At 34.7% G+C, this 17,223-nt stretch overlaps 1 long non-coding RNA gene and 1 pseudogene across 1 annotated transcript; one reads left to right on the top strand and one right to left on the bottom strand.

Annotated features, from left to right (window-relative positions):
* Positions 1 to 6,328: 6,328 nt before the first annotated feature.
* On the top strand, positions 6,329 to 7,887 carry LOC122310379 (annotated as a pseudogene).
* Positions 7,888 to 16,433: 8,546 nt separating this feature from the next.
* LOC122309964 lies at positions 16,434 to 17,223 on the bottom strand. The gene is made up of 2 exons (XR_006242579.1): positions 16,695 to 17,223; positions 16,434 to 16,612 (listed from the first exon to the last, which is right to left on the bottom strand). It is a non-coding gene; the product is annotated as an uncharacterized LOC122309964 (long non-coding RNA).

The raw sequence follows: 17,223 nt of genomic DNA, 5'->3' as shown, positions 1-17,223 counted from the left end.
ACAAGTGGTTTTTAGATAGTGGATGTTCAAGACATATGACGGGAGACAAGATTAAGTTCTTTGATCTTAAATCTAAAGAAGAAGGACACGTGACATTTGTTGAGCAACCTCCATGTTTTGAAAATCATATTTCCCCAAATCATGTTTTCAAACTCACAAAAGCACTATATGGACTCAAACAAGCTCCTAGAGCTTGGTACGAGAGACTCAGTGGTTTCTTGATTGAAAAAGGTTTTTCAAGAGGAAAAATCGACACAACCCTTTTCATTAAATATAAAAATGATGATATTCTTTTGATTCAGATTTATGTTGATGATATAATATTCGGTGCTACTAATGAAAATATGTGTCAAGTTTTTGCTAAGACTATGCAGGAAGAATTTGAGATGAGTATGATGGGAGAACTTACATTCTTTCTCGGATTGCAAATTAAGCAAGCAAAAAGTGGGACATTCATCAATCAATCAAAATATATTAAGGAATTACTGAAGAAGTTTGGGATGGAAAGTGCTAAGGAAATTGGAACACCAATGAGCCATCAACTAAACTTGATAAAGATGAATCCGGTAAGCCAGTTGACTCGAAGATATATCGAGGTATGATTGGTAGCTTATTATATTTAACAGCCAGTAGACCAGATATTATGTTTAGTGTGTGCTTATGTGGACGCTTTCAATCATCTCCAAAAGAATCACATTTAATTGCAGTTAAGCGCATTCTTAGATATCTTAGTAGTACAATTAACTTAGGGTTATGGTACCCTAAGCACACATCTTTTGATCTAATCAGCTACACAGATGCAGATTATGCTGGCTGTAAAATAGATCGAAAAAGTACTAGTGGAACATGTCACTTCTTAGGTCATGCACTAGTTTTCTGGTTTAGTAAAAAATAAAATTCTGTTGCACTATCTACTGCTGAGGCAGAATATGTTGCTGCGGGTAGTTGTTGTGCTCAAGTTCTTTACATGAAGCAACAACTTGAAGATTTTAAACTCATGTATAATCACATTCCAATCAAATGTGATAATACAAGTGCTATAAATCTTTCAAAGAACCCAATACAACATTCTAGAACTAAGCATATTGAAATAAGATATCATTTTCTTCGAGATCATGTGCAGAAAGGTGATATAGTACTAGAGTTCACAAACACACACAATCAGTTAGCAGATATATTCACAAAACCTTTACCGGAAGATAGATTGTGTATGATTAGAAGAGAAATAGGTATGATGCATGTTATGAATATCTCTTAAAAGGTAGACCAGAGTTCATAAAAATAAAGAGATATTTTAAATACTTTTACATAAATTTGAGGTTCTTAGCCTCATGTTTGAGAAATAAATGAAAAATAAATGATGTTGTCTTTGACAATTGAAAAAGAAGAGCCTTTTATTTGAATTTTTTGAAAAAGTGAATGATGTTGTCTTTGACATGTGAATCTTTTTTAAATTTGAATATGAAGTCTTATATGCCTATAAATAGATCATTTGAGAGCTTCACATTCACAACATCCAGAGCATACAACATTCATTCAAAACTTTCATTCTCTCTTCTCTAAACATTGAGCCTTAATTCTTGTTCATTTTGAGAGATATAGTTTGCGCTGTATTGTTCTTATTTCACTCATTGAGGAGTGTTTTCTGATAACCTACTCACTATCAGCTCTTGTATTAGAAAAATGGTGTGTATAACCCTTGTGCGTGTAGAAAGTATTCTACACGGGGAATAGTTGAATCACCACGTGTAAGGTGATTGCAAGTGTAGAGGGTGTTCTACACGGATCCTTTGTAGCGGTGTTGTTCAAAGGTGTAATAGGTTTCTATCTCCACCTGAAGGAGATTGAATAGTGAATTCGGGAATTCTCAAGGGATAGCTTGAGGCGAGGACGTAGGCAGTGGGGCCGAACCTCGTTAACATATTGAGTTTGCTTCTCTCTTACCCTTACTCTTTATATTTATTGCTATTTCATATTTTGTTTATATTTTATATATTTGATTTATAATTGTTATTTTTTTAATACAACTCAATTCACCCCCCCTCTTGTGTTAGTCATCTGGGCAACATGAAGGCCACTCTGTTCAGCCCTTCATGTATTGATGTTTGTAAAAAACAACCGATTACACTGTAACATCTGTGCTATATTTTCCAAATATTATAAAGTATTGTCCCTGTAATTAGATCTGGAAAATTGTTTATCTTAATATACAAACAGTTGGAATAGTTATATATGTAGATCTGTCGTTCTTTTTGCTGTAAAAGAATCATGAGTGTGTAAGCATTGAAGAATGTCGATGGAATCCATCAGGTAGGGAATTAAACTCTGATGCTTAAATCCAAGAATGATCTATGAATGCAAAATCGCAAAAACATTTGAGTTTTGAGTAAGAGGCCGAAAGAAATGAGAAATAGCTCTACTAAGTAAAACTAAGTCAAAAAAGGAATACCTCTCTTAAAAATCTATTTATGAGTAAAACTGCATAGCAAAGTCCCAAGCTTCACCAAGGGATAGGGAAAGAAAAAAAGATCACCATTTGGGCACACACTCCAAGCTTGACAAGAAGAGGTAAAAGAACAACACCCAACACCCAAACCACCGACTGCAAGCTTAGGCACAACTTCCAAGCCTCACTCAACAGGAAATCATGCACCAAGTTACTGGACCACTTGGTGACTTCCTTGCTGCGCTAACACAACTTCAAATGAAAATCAAACAAATAAAACTTGATGTCACTTCTTGCTCCAACTCGATTACACTAATGTAAGGGACCGCGAACAAACGTTACCAGTAAGACTTCCTAGTTCAAACAGTTATACCAACAATCGTACTAATTCAACAAAAAAAAAAAATACCATTAGTTGTTTAAAGCTTCGCACATCATTCCAGAACCAGAGACAAAATGTTTGGTCCAGCACACAGAAATTGCAACTTGTACAATTTAACAATCACGGAAACTACAAAATAGGATTCGTGGAACACAGTTTTTCAACTTACCCATCAAGCTTCACAGAAGGATAACGAATGGCTATGGACCAAAGAAAGTCCCAAATATTTTGCGAGTAAAGACACCTTTCTAATTGGTACCTTTTTGCCTTCGCGTGCCTGAGAATGGACCACACAAAGCCCTGCAAATTTACGGGGGAGAGCATGTAAACTGGGTTGAAAGAATGTGATCCTATGATTGTCATTCAATTTCTGAACAAATAAGTCGGCGTGTATAAAACGATGCATACTTAACAGCTATTTCCTTTTTCTTTTTCGTCTTGTGATTCATGAATCGTCATGAGAAGGTAAGTGACCAACAAATTACCACTACCATTAATAATTAATTTGGACTCATCTCTCACAGTAATCACAATTAATTGACTCCGTCAACCCATGCATTTCTATTTCTTGTGAAATATTTCTTGAACGCGGGCTTATGTTTACTCCTCCTGTACCTGAATGTTTGTCTACAGACAGCTGTGGAAACCACGACCTCTCTCCTAATCCTCTCTCTTTGTCTGATCTCCCTCTCTGGCTCTCTCTGTTGTTGATGAAAAGAGGAATGACCTTTCCTGCTAGACTCGGGGTCCTCCTCATAACTGTTCTGGTCCTAATCCAGCTTCTTCCTCCAGCTTCTAGTCATAGTGATACTCATCATAACTACTATGCTCCTTCTTCCTGTGGCACTATTCCCAACATCAACTATCCGTATCGACTGAAAGGGGATCCACCGAAGCCCAGGCCCCCGATGAGCCGGCGTTGGAGACCACCATACGGCGTGGAATGGTAAGATTTCCCCCATTCAGTTTCTTCTTCCTCCCCTCACCCCCGACTCCTTCTCCCTCACTCCCAGAGTTTCACTCCCCCATTTCGTTCTCCCCCAATCCCATCTATATTACTTTTTGGCGGTTATTTTTGGTGTTTCCCCTCATATTAGCGTTGCTCCTCAGCAGACCATGTCTCCTCTCTCTCTCTCTCTCTCTCTCTCTCTCTCTCTCTCTCTCTCTCTCTCTCTCTCTCTCTCTCTCGCTGTGATTGTTGGTGGCTCTCGGATTGTGGTCGCCGAACATCAGTAAGGTTTCTTCCCTCTCATTCCATAATCTTACTCATCTACTCACACATTCGGTTTTCCCTCACCTTCTAGAGTTTTATTTTCCCCTCTACAGATTTCCTCTCTCTCTCTCTCTCTCTCTCTCTCTCTCTCTCTCTCTCTCTCTCTCTCTCTCTCTCTCTCTCTCTCTCTCTCTCTCTCTCTCTCTCCTTCTTGCAAATTTCTGCATCGTGGTAGGTGCTGCATTTCGTGGGTTTCCGAATTTCGTTGTCGTCGAGCCTCATCACGGAACAACATTGAGCGACGTGGGTCTACTCGGTTTGTGAAACACATCGAGTGGCCTTGGACTCGTGGGCTTTATATTGTCACGAACGACAAGAACCAATGGGCAAGAACTACTGGATTGGGTCAACAAGAACCAAGTTATGTTAGTTAGTATCATGGGCTTAGGCCCAAGTAGATTAATGATGTACTAATAGATTAATGATGTAATGGACTTCTTTTATGTTAGTTGTCCAAGCCATGGCCCACGAGGCCCAGTAGATGGAAGCCTTCCATTAGGGAATTCCTACATAAAGATGTGGGGATCATACGGTGGTTTTTTGTTCAAAAACTAATTGAAAGTTGTCCTTTATTTCATCTTCTTCTTCCTTCTGAAGTTCTTGGAGGATTTCTCATCCTCGAAGTGAGATATTTCAATTTATTTACAATAAATTGGATTTATTACAAATTGGTATTAGAGAGACATCGATCTGTGTCCTATCAAAATCTATGGAAGAAATACTTGCATGCTTACTCAAAATCAAGGAACTAGCAAAGTAAAATCAGCAACGCTATCAAGTTCTCCAACACCAATTGATTGATTTTCGCAACAGCCATCATGAAATGCACAAGGTATTCCGACATCATCTAAATGAAGGTTTGAACAAGTTGGAAGAGCAATTATGTGCAATACAAGACAATGAAGATGTTGATCTCAGCAAGAAGGATTGTTTGATCGGTGATGGGGTCAACAACTAGGAACCAGCTACCACCTTCAATGAATCCCCAAAATAGGAGACCAATTTCGCAGTCAAGAACCAGGAACCAGCAACCACCTTCAATAAATCCCCAGAATTGGAGATCCATTTCGCTTTCAAACAACTCCCTAAACGAGAGCAACCCCAACTTCCCAGGTTTCCGACTATGCTTCAAAGGCTCAAGTCCATTAACCCATATTGTTACCAACCTCACGAGCCCACACCTCATTCGGCATCCCCCTTGGAAGAACTACAGGTTCATCAGTAGCCGATTGGTCATGGGCGAGATGCTACTGCTAGCCACCAAGGTTGAGATTTTGATTCCGGCTTGCATCTTTTGGTTGGCCCCAAGTAGAACCTCTTTATCTCCACTTGTTGTTGTAGTGAATTTAGCTCTACCTCTCTTACTCCCAAATCCACCACCCTTACATTTCTTCTTCTATAACCTTTGTCTGTCGATGTCACTTTAAATCCGAGAAGACAACGATTTGTCTTCCATTCCTTGCTCTCTTTCTCTCGCTTATTTCCTCTCTTCCCCATGACTTTCTTTGTTTTCAATTGTTGTCAATGAGACTTGATGTCCAAAAAATCATCAGTGATTTGCAGGGTGGGGGAGAGCAAGCAGGTCTGAGTTGTGGATACAAAAAATTAGGGTTTGAAAAAATTTTGGAAGGAAAGGATGGTGGAACATATTGGCGTTCGCAGGATGGAGGGAGAGGTGAAGGATTCTGATGGGGTTTAGGTGCATCAAGATGTGGGGTTTAATGCAATTGTCCAGGATACGATAACTGGTCTAGTTTCGGGAGTTGCGAGTGCAGGTTTGAAAGGCCTTGATATTGAGGGTGCAGAAGTGCAAAACCTAGAAGATAAAAATGTTAAGGGTTCAAGAGAACAGGTTGGTTTGCATATGAAGGTTGTTTATACATGCAATCAGATGGATTGTAGGGTTGAGAAGGTTCATCAAGGTGCTCTATTAATTAATTCAAATGAGATTCTAATAGGGGAGGAGAATGATAGTCTTACTATGGCTGTTGTTGTAAGCTCGGGGGATGAGAGGCTCATATCTCTTGAGGTTTCTCATTGTCTTTCGAGAAGGAGGTTGGGTGGTGAATTGGTGGGTGGACATGTAGTTATAGTAGATGAAACTTTGGAGATGGAGTTTAGGGTGCAGGAGAAGGATTACGGTGATCAGTCTGGTATGGACATTGGATATGATTTAGAATAAGATAATGAGAGGCCTTTCCAACCCCTCGCACTTGAGAAGTCGTACATGTCTAATAAGGAAGTGGCTACACCTTCGACAAATTCAAAAGTTCAAGTAACATAGGTCAAAAGATACTCCATCAGGTTCATACTTGCACAACCAAACTTAATTTATGACGGACACCATCCTAGTTTGGAATGTGCGGGGGTTAGACATGTGGCCTTCTTTTAATTATTTTGGTGATTTTCTTTCTAGGATGGCATGTGGCCGTAATCCCCATATTAGGCACTCCATTTGTGATTGCATTTTTGATATATAAATGGCGTAGGAGGCACTTATCCGTATACAACGTTGTTGAAGAATTTCTGCAAAGCCAAAATAACCCCATGCCAATAAGTTACTCATACTCAGAAATTAAGAATATGACCAAAGGTTTTAAAGAAAAGTTGGGCGAAGGTGGATATGGCACAGTATTTAAAGGAACACTTCGAAGTGGATATCTTGTGGCAGTAAAAATGTTAGGCCAGTCAAAAACAAATAGGCAAGATTTTATCAATGAGGTGGCAACTATTGGAAAGATTCATCATGTTAATGTGGTGCAACTTATTGGTTATTGCGTTCATGGATCAAAGCATGCTCTTGTATATGACTTTATGCCCAAAGGATCTCTAAATAAATCAATTTTTTCTTTAGAGGAAAGTATCTTTCTAGACAATGAGAAAATATATAATATTGCTCTAGGAGTGGCTCTTGGAATTGAGTATTTGCATCGAGGATGTGACCTGCAAATCTTGCATTTCGATATCAAACCTCACAACATCCTTCTTGATGAGAATTTCACCCCTAAGATTTCTGATTTTGGTTTAGCAAAATTGTATTCCATAAAAGACAATACTATTTCTTTAACTGCTGAGGGACATTAGGATACATGGCTCCTGAATTGTTCTACAAAAATATTGGAGGTATTTCATATAAGGTGGATGTTTACAATTTTGGAATGCTCTTGATGGAATTAGTTGGCAAAAGAAAGAACTTGAATGGTTTTGTCAAACATTCAAGCCAGATTTACTTTCCTACCTGGGTGTATGATCAATTCAATGATGGGAAAGATATTGAAGTGGATTGTGCTACTGAAGACGACAAAGAGAAAGTTAGGAAGACGATCATTGTCGCATTATGGTGTATACAAATGAATCCTAGTAATCGTCCTTCTATCAAGAAAGTTGTAGAAATGCTTGAAGGAGAAGTTGAACACTTACAAATACCTTCTAGAGCTCCCCTGTCATCCCCAATGAAGAAAGTTGTAGAAATGCTTGAAGGAGAAGTTGAACACTTACAAATACCTTCTAGAGCTCCCCTGTCATCCCCAGAAAGAGTGATAAAAGATTGTGATCAAGAAAATTCAAGTCAAGATTGGCTATCAAGTCAAACTTTGCCATCAACTTCTTAAAGGAAAAGCTAGCATCCAAGTTTGACGTGCATGTGGGCAACTATACTCTTCTCCTATTTGGTAGAATATAGAAGATACTTTATGTTTTTATAATTGAGTTTTATTTGAAAAAGTTAGGATGCTATTCTCAATTTGTATCACACACTTTTTTCCCACTTTGGTATACTGGATTGGACTATATTTGGCACTCAATAGCATTTTAACCAATAAATTAAACACTATATTTCAAGTATCATATTATATCCATACTCTAAAATTACATTAGAATTAATTATTTAAATTGAATTGATGGCACAACATTGGAGTGTCCAAAACAAAGCAGTTTTATATATCAGAGAGAAATGTTGTAACATCCCATCATAGATTTTGGTATCATTACCAGCTACATATATTTATTTATGTGGTATATGTTTTAAGTAATTTTGTATGTCTAATGTGTATCACAAAGCAAAAGCAAGAATTCAGTTCTGCAAAGTCAAAAAATAAAACACTCCAATTCACTAATCTATCTTGTTGCCCAATTCAAAAAATAAATCAAAATGTTTTACTCATAGCAAGCAATCCGATTATTGAGATTGATCAACAACATTTTGCTAAAGATCAAATACTAGTAGTACTACTCGCTGATTTTTGAAACAATTTTATAAATATTACGGCTCTCAACACCTGCTCAATCCTCATGTAGTTTGGTGAGTACTCTTTATAAACACACTCACCAAGCAAAGTAATTTTGTCTCAATTATCGGATTTGTATTAAAATTTGACATGAAACACCTCAGTCCCCACCTTTGGAATATTGATAACTCATATAAAGTGGTAGATTATAAAGGTAATCAAACATTTTAAATCACACATTGATTAATCAAACAGAGAGAGAGATTATTTCTCATAGTTTATTAATATAGCCTCACTTGCGTCGTAGGAATACCAAATCTCACATTAATTAGTCAATGAAATCAAACTTTATAAATATAATCAAACTTTTGATGTGTTGAAATATAGCAAGAATGTTAAAGGTTGGTTGCCTTGTCATGGGTCATACTCAGTAGAGAATGAGGAGTGACATATTTTCTTTATAACATTGAAATTGCGCAGGTGTGGTGACTACGGATTTTGCAGGGAATGATGCAAGGGAAGTTTCAAGTCACTAATGGCTATGGATCATATGGACCAAAGAATGCCCTAATAACTCCTTTTATCCCTCCTACTTTTTGAAAAGTTAGACTATCTCTTTTAATTTTTTGGGTTAAAGTAATAATTTTTTTTTTCAACTCCATCAAATAATACACACTACAAACCATCAATACAATCTAGTCACACACCATCTTTATTATCCCTTTTTTTTCTCTCTTTTTGATCACTTATTGTGACATTTTTCTGGAGTGAGTCCACTTGACAGAGTTTGGAGATAAGATTTGAACAAAGATTTGTGTGAAGAAAAGTGCTTTTTTTACCATTTTTTTACCCATCATTCTCCAAGAATTTTTAGATAGACATATTGAGAATTATGAGAACTTTTGATCCATTTTCTTATGTTAATGACTGCAACTTGAAAAGATGTTTTTCTACATCATTAATTCATTTGTAGTCACACAAATTGATGTGATCGATATATTTTAACCGATTTTTCATTCATGCCATTATGCTACACAAGTATAGGATATACCTTGAGTAGAGTGTGCCTTTTAAGATTCACAGAAGATTGTTATGCTATACGTACAAACTTTCATAAAATATCACGTTATTTAGAATTCTTTGACAAGTCGATAATATTGGATCTCAGGAGCATTGGAAGACATTCATAGTCATCATCATAGACATCCTAACTGCTATGTATATATTTAAAGAAAAATGTTATATATTACACCATCATCTTATTTCTTTCGACTATGATAATGTGGCATTATATATCAACCTTCCACCATTTGACTTTGTTTATATTTGTATCTCATGATGACTTCCACATATATAGGTATGCAAGGAGCCCGAGCCTTTATGCAGTTGAACTTATTAATGAGCCTCTGGCACTAGAAGCATCTGATCTTGAGAGCCTAAACAAGTACTACAAGGCTGGTCATGATGTAGTCCGCAAGCACTCTTCCAAGGCTTGTGTGGTTCTGTCTAATTGGCTAGGACCAAGTGACTCAAGAGAGCTCTTCCCTCTAATTAATGGGATTTGTTACAGATGTCCACTGTTATAACCTTTTCTCTAGTAACGAACCTTTATTTCATCAACACCAACATGACCCAGCATTTTAATTATGTCACAACCTCCAATGGCCACCTTACTTTTGTAGGTTTGATGTCCAAATGTGTCCCATAATCCCCAACTTACAAAACCATATTCCTTTATTGGGATGCCATGTTTTTTTGGTCTACAAATACTCAAACCAAGCCAATTCAAATATGTTGCACATAAATAAATCAAAAGTAAATATAGATATATTAACTATGACTTGGTTGTTGTTGTGAAGTTACAGGTGAATGGATAGCTGAGTGGCAAGTTAGAGGAGCATCAAAAGAGGAATACCAAAGATTTGCCAAGGCCCAACTTGATGTTTATCGACAAGCAACATTTGGGTGGGCTTACTGGACCCTTAGAAACATCAACAACCATTGGAGTTTGGAGCGGATGATCAGAAATATTAGTTATATCGAGCGTTAGTATACACACTGTTAGTAACTAAAGCACCATGATACATATGTACAGTCGTGACAGTGCTAGGGTGACTATCATATATGCTCATCAAATATACATATTAGTACAAATGAATTTTTTTATTTTTCTTTAATCATTTTTAAACATTCTTAACCATTAAAAAAATAAAAAATATATATATAAATTCACTTATAATCACCTCCTTAACTATTCAGAAAAAAATTAAAAAATAATAAAAATAATAATATATGAGTATCATAACATATGTGATAGTCATAGTATCATTTTCCTATAAAGAAATAAATTTTCGAATCAGAAAATTTTGTCCTAAAAGGCAATTTTGTTGGAGTGGCTCTGCCCAAACAGTGAATGGGGTGAGTAATACATCTCTCACAATAAGGCTTATGCTTCTCCAAGGCAAAAACTTATCCTTGTGTGATTTCCATTCCAGAAGAATGGCATGTGCTAATCAGTCTATTAGGCACTCCATTTATATAGAAATGGCAAAGGAGGCACTTATCCACTCCGACATTGTTGAAGAATTTCTATAAAATCAAAATAACCTCACGTCAATAAGTTACTCTTTCTCGGAATTAAGAAGTGATGGGGCTAGTGGTACATCTCTCACAAAGTCAGTTGTCTTCAGCAATCGGCATCATCTCGCACGAGCAAACATTTCTTGGATGCTTCACCATGCCAAAAAGTCCAGAGAGAGTCGGTCAAAAGTACACCACCCCAATTTTTAAAGATATGTTTGGATGTATTAAGTATCTTTAATATTTTATAAATATTAATCAAATAATTTAAATGTGAATATTTTATTAAATTTTAAAAAATTAAAGAGAAAAAGTTAAATAAAATATTTTTTAAAATAAGTATTATATTAGAGTTTGTGAAAATGAATAAATAAAATTAAAAGGTTGTTTAAATATAATCTTTTAATAATATTTTGTTTTAAAGTTTGTACAAGTTATATTAATTTTTATGTTTGAGTAATAATTAGATAAAAAAGTTAATAATTTAAAATTAAAAAATATTTTATATTTGAACTATGTTTAAAAATAAAATTATAAAAAAATTTAAAATTTTAAAAGTTTTCATATTTGTCAAACATGGCTTGGTCCATAGAGGCCCGAGTGGGCGTGTAATTTGGGTTGAAAGGATGTGATCGCATAATTCTTATCCAACTTCTGAACAAATAAGTAGGCGTGATATAAAACGATGCATTAAAATGAGCTGGTTTGATTTAAAAATTAAAAATTAAAAAAAATAAATATAACACGAGCTGATTTCTTTTTGTATTTTCTTCGCGTGAATCGTGAATCACACTGTCAAAAGAAATTGGCTCCAACATGATGAGCAGTCGCAGGCCATATAATTTCGTAGCAAACAACTCGACAAACCAGCCCATATAATTCTTTTTCTCGTAACTTCCCCTGAACGCGGGCTTTTGCCATTGACTACAGCTTACATGTACTCTTTCCATTTGGTCACGACTCCTACAAATTATTCTAATATTAAGAATGGATCTAGCCGGATCTACTTCTAATTCCTCTTTGACTCAAAAGTTTTATTATGTACAAGTAAATTTATATATTGATCAACATATCAATCATATTGTATTCATATTTAAAATTTAAATTAATATCATTTTCATTAAAATTTCATATTTTAATTAATTACATTAGATAGATGCACATATTGATATAGATAATTGCTTACAACTAATATATCTTTTTTTTTCTTTTCCCGTGGAGCAAATGTGATGGATGCATAGAAGTCGTGCACAAAGGAGCAAATGTCTCGGCTATCGAGGGGCGAGGACATTTTTATGAGGATCCTAATATTTCTTGTAAAGGCCTCTGCAATGTATTGTGTCATATGGGTTTGCGCTTTCATGGTACCTAGTTTATTCTGATCTCCAACTCAATCTTGGATTAAACCTCTTTTACATCTCAGAATCAAGCGGTAATTAGTGTATTCCTAATTATATTTAATTAATCTGACATTTTTATTAAAACCTTCTGAGCTCTTTATTTTTACGTAAGTAGTATGGCTTATTTATTAATGATTATCTTTGAAACTTCATATTGGTTATAGTATAATTACGTGAATTGATATTTGGATTTTATGGTTCTATGATACTATGATACCATTACTAAATTATGTTTGGAGGGATAACTATACCTAGAGAAACGGAAACAGAAAAGTAAAGGGGTATGATAACTACACCGAATAACTTTGAGAAGGTATAGATCTCAATGAAGAGAAGTTTATGGAAAAGATAGCTACTCTTGAAGGGGTAGTTCCCTGTGAAGGAATTTTCAAAAGTGTCTTTACAAGGTACAAGATTTTTATTTTACGTTATATTAGGATTTCAATTATAGTTCATTTTTGCTTATGAGATTTTTTTTTTCTATTATTAATTTGTGAATGAGACTCATATTACATCCAGCTTAATCAATCCTGATTACTGAGCCGCGGACTTACCTTTCACATGTAAAAATTTTATTTTACAGTTGTTAAAGAGAAGTATATCAATAAGGATGCTTAGAAGACACATGAGAGAGTTAGAATGAGAGAGTTGTGAAATAAGTATTGTCTAAGGAAGAATTAGAGTATTATTTAGTATATTATTATGAAAGAGATTTGAGTTGGTTTGATGATTAGAAATCAATTAATATACACAAAGATTTTTAATTCATTTTACTATTATTACTTGAAGTTACCATTGTAACATCAATAAAATTACCTTTCAATATTTTAAAAAAAATGGGTGTGACAATATATATTATGCGAAGTGGGCCTAGTCGTACATCTCTCACAAAGTCAGTAGCACCCTTCAACAATCGACATCATCTCGCATAAGCAAGCATTTCTTCGACGCTTCGCCGTGCCAGAAACTCAAGACGAAGTCTTTCAACAGTACTCCACCCTAATTCTTAAGGTACCTTGGGATGTTTTAAATATCTTAATATTTTATGAATATTAATGAAATAATTTGAGTAAAAATATTTTATTAAAAAATATGAGAGAAAAAAATTAAATAAAAAGATTTTTTTAAATAAATATTATATTAGAGTTTGTAAAATTGAGTAAGTAAATTTAAAATGTTGTTTGAATATAATCTTTTGATATTATTTTGTTTTAAAGTTTGTACAAATTGTATTAATTTTTTTGTTTGAATAATTATTAGATGAAAAAATTAAAAATTAAAAAATATTTTATATTAAGTGATATTGTTTAAAAGCAAAATTATGATCAATTTTAAAAAAATTTTCATATTTGACAAACATGGCTTGCTCCATAGAGGGCCGGGAGGGCGTGTAATTTGGTTTGAAAGAATGAGACCGCGTGATTCTTATCCAATTTCTGAACAAATAAATACTAGGCGTGATTCTTTTTAAATAAAGTTAAAAAGTTATTTGTACATAGTTTTTTAGTAATATTTTTATTTTAAAATGTGTAAAAATTGTATTAATTTTAGTATTTAAGTAATGAAGATTAATTAGGTAATAATTAGTTAAAAATTTCAAGTTAAAAGTGTTTTATGTTTACATGTCCCATCCTCGATGTAAATACACAATCCCACGAGCTACTCCTATAGTAATATCATATGTTTTCTCGTAGTCGAGGATATTTGCCTTTGATGAAAAAATGTGTTTGTAAAGAGATCCCTTGGGCATGAACATATATAATGGCACGCTTTGAGCAATGAATACAAAAGCCAATGAGTTGCATCATGTTCATGTGATGAATCCTTCCCATGGTTGCGCGCTACTTTATCGATAAAAAATTTACCGATTTGTTTTGAACTGGCCTAATATCTTTATTAATTTATCCATTTCCTTCAAATACTGTATTATATCCTCTTTCACTTAATTGTTTCCTAAAACGTTGCCGCACCAGCCACTAATAATTTTGTTTCCTTATAAGGACTAGTATTAAAACAAGGTTGGGCTTGGGCTTAGGGTGGAATTATATAATTAGTTTGAAATGACAAATTAAATTAATAGTTAGTTGAGATGAGATGAGATGAGTTAAGATGAAAGTTGAAAATTGAATAAAATATTGTTAGAATATTATTTTTTGAATATTATTATTGTTTTAAAACTTGAAAAAATTAAATTATTTACTTAATTTTATGTATAAATTTGTAAAAATTATAATAATTAGATAAGATAAAATGAGATGAATTGAAAATATTTGTCAATTCAAATTTAGCTATATTTGACTATTCAATCTTATATCTTCGATATATATATATATATATATAGTTTTGTCAGGTGTAAGTACGTGGTACATCTCCCACAAAGTCAATAGTCTTCAACAATCGACATCATCTCACATAAGCAAACATTTCTTGGATGCTTCACCATGCCAAAAAGTCTAGAGAGTGTCTGTCAAAAATACTCCATCCCAATTTTTAATCTGATTCATAGAGGGCAGGGAGGGCGTGTAATCTGGGTTGAAAGAATGTGACCAAGTGATTGATCTAATCCAATTTCTGAACAAATAAGTAGTCTAGGCGTGTATTAAACGATGCATTAACATGAGCTGATTTCTTTTTGTATTTTCTTCACGTGAATCGTGAATCACACGACAAAGGTAATTGGCTCCAACATGATGAGCAGTCGCAGTCCATATAATTTCGTAGCAAACAAGTTGGCCGACAAGCCGGTCCTACCAATAAGAAAAAAGCTACTTTGTCTTCCCGCTTTGCATTTTTTTTTTTTTACTTAATAATTTTAATTATATTAGTATATTTTTTATTTTTTAAAATATTTAAATATATTAGAAAATGTGAAAAAAAAAAAAGATGAAAAGTAACTAGGTGCTACTCAAAAGGCAGAGTGGCACCGATCCTACCAATAATAATTTTGCATCGTTTCTTACAGTACGCGCAATTGACTCCGTCAACCCATGCAATTCTTTTTCTCGTGAACTTCTCCTGAACGCGGGCATATCCCACTGACTACAGCTTACATGTACCCTTTCCTTTTGGTCACGACTCCTACGAATTATTTTAATATTAAGAATGGATCTGGGTTACATTCCAACTCTTCTTTTATCTCAATATTCCATAAAGTATATATATCTTTTTTAAATAATGCTATATACAATTGTAGAATATATAAACGTCGTGTAATTATTTTGAAAAAGAGTAGAGCCTATGATTAAAAAGTTAGTTTTTTTTTTTTTTTTTTTTTTATAAGTCCGATATTAATTCACTTTTTTTAAAAAAAACTATGCAGTATTTGCTCAACCACGATTGTAAATATCTTTTTTTTTTTTTTTGACCGTAGAGCAAATGTGATGGATGTGTAGGAGTCGTGCACGATAGAGCAAATGTCTTGGATATCATGAGGCCAGGACATTTTTATGAGGATCCAAATAGTTCTTGTACAGAACTCCGCAATCATGTATTCTCATATGGGTTTGAACTTTACATGGTACCTAGTTTATTCTGATCTCCAACTCGATCTTGGATTAAACCTCTTTTACATCTCAGAATCAATGAACAAAATGATTAGATCGACGGCTTTGGACTTAATTTTCAGATTATGTAAATCACTTTCTATATAAATTAACTGATGACTAACCTTTATTTCTTGTCAGCTTATTATATATATTGGATGAGGGCTCATTGGTAAGAATTTATATCTCTCTAAATCTATTTCTCTTCTTTCATCTTTTACCAGATCATTCCTTTAAGCAACCAAACATGATAGTAGTTTAAACTTGCAGATAAGATAAAGATATATACAGAAAATGATTTGTTCACGCATAGGATCGGCTGTGCAATCCCCATGTAATATTGTTTGGAAAAAGTTGGCCCCACCTTTAAAAAGTGACTTTCTCATATATAAATAAATATTATATATATAACGGTTGATGTGTTATATATTTCTAATCATACTAGTTAGCATATCACATTTTAAATGTTTTCATTTTGTTGAAATTCTATCAAGTCCCTTAAAACTTATCACAACAGATATTGTGATTGAGGATATAACAAAATACCACATGAGAAGTAGAAATATTGCTAAACAATAAACAAATACCAACAAATTAAAGCTTTGAATGATGATTTCCTCACTCAACAGGAAGTCACCAAGTTACTAATCGACCGCTTGGTGATTTCCTTGCTGCGCTAAGACAGGACAGCGTCAAGTAAAAATCAAACAAATAAAACTTGAGGTCACTTCTTGCTCCAACTCGATTATACCCATGTAAGGGACTGCGAACAAACATACCAGTAAGACTTCCTAGTACAAACAGATATACCAACAATCATGCTAATTCCAACAAAAAAAAAATACCGTATCAGTTGTTCAAAGCTTCGAACATCATTCCAGAACCAGAGACAATATCTTTAGTCCTGCACACAGAAATTGCAGCTTGTACATTTTAACAATCATGGAAACTACAAAACAGGATTCATGGAACACAGTTTTTCAACTTACCCATCAAAGCTTCACAGAAAGATAACGAATGGCTATGGACCAAAGAAGGCCGGCCCCACATATTATGCGGGTAAAGACACCTTTCTAATTGGTACCTTTTTGCTTTCGCGTGCCTGAGAATGGACCACACAAAGCCCTGCAAATCACGGGGGAAAGCATGTAAACTGGGTTGAAAGAAATTTAGGGCTGTTCATACGGGCCGGATTTTATCCGGCCCGGCCCGGAAATCTGGATAACCGGATTCCGGTTCCGGTTTTCGGCCCGGGTCAAATCCGGGCCGAAACCCGCAATGATAATAACCGGTACATCCGGTCCGGACCCGGGTATGAAACCCGGGTTCCGTATTTAATACCCGGTACAACCGGGTTTGTATAAAAGAGGGAAA

This window comes from Carya illinoinensis, chromosome 5 (assembly GCF_018687715.1).
Source record: "Carya illinoinensis cultivar Pawnee chromosome 5, C.illinoinensisPawnee_v1, whole genome shotgun sequence".
Lineage (NCBI taxonomy): Eukaryota > Viridiplantae > Streptophyta > Magnoliopsida > Fagales > Juglandaceae > Carya > Carya illinoinensis.
The sequence above is the reverse complement of the archived record's forward strand: the minus strand, read 5'-3'. Positions and strand labels throughout refer to the sequence as shown.